We start from the raw sequence: 542 nt of genomic DNA, 5'->3' as shown, positions 1-542 counted from the left end.
AATGACTAAGACTCCATTTTCTCGGTATGATGGAGCGAGCTACCGACTTATTGGAAATCATACATACCGATGTGTGCGGACCAATGAGTGTAGCATCGCGCGGTGGTTATCGTTATGTTCTAACCTTCACAGATGATCTGAGTAGATATGGGTATATCTATTTCATGAAACATAAATCCGAAACTTTTGAGAAGTTTAAGGAATTCCAAAGTGAAGTAGAAAATCAACATAACAAGAAGATTAAATTTCTACGATCTGATCGCGGAGGTGAATATCTGAGTTATGAGTTTGGCATGCATTTAAAGAAATGCGGAATACTTTCACAATTGACACCGCCGGGAACACCACAACGAAACGGTGTGTCCGAACGTCGTAATCGAACTCTCTTAGATATGGTTCGTTCTATGATGTCTCTTACCGATTTGCCGTTATCATTTTGGAGTTATGCATTAGAGACAGCCGCATTCACTTTAAATAGAGCACCATCAAAATCCGTAGAAACGACACCGTATGAATTATGGTTTAATAAGAAACCTAAGTCA

The sequence above is a fragment of the Lolium rigidum genome, chromosome 7, assembly GCF_022539505.1.
Source record: "Lolium rigidum isolate FL_2022 chromosome 7, APGP_CSIRO_Lrig_0.1, whole genome shotgun sequence".
Classification (NCBI taxonomy): Eukaryota; Viridiplantae; Streptophyta; class Magnoliopsida; order Poales; family Poaceae; genus Lolium; species Lolium rigidum.
This window is presented reverse-complemented; position numbering follows the sequence as displayed.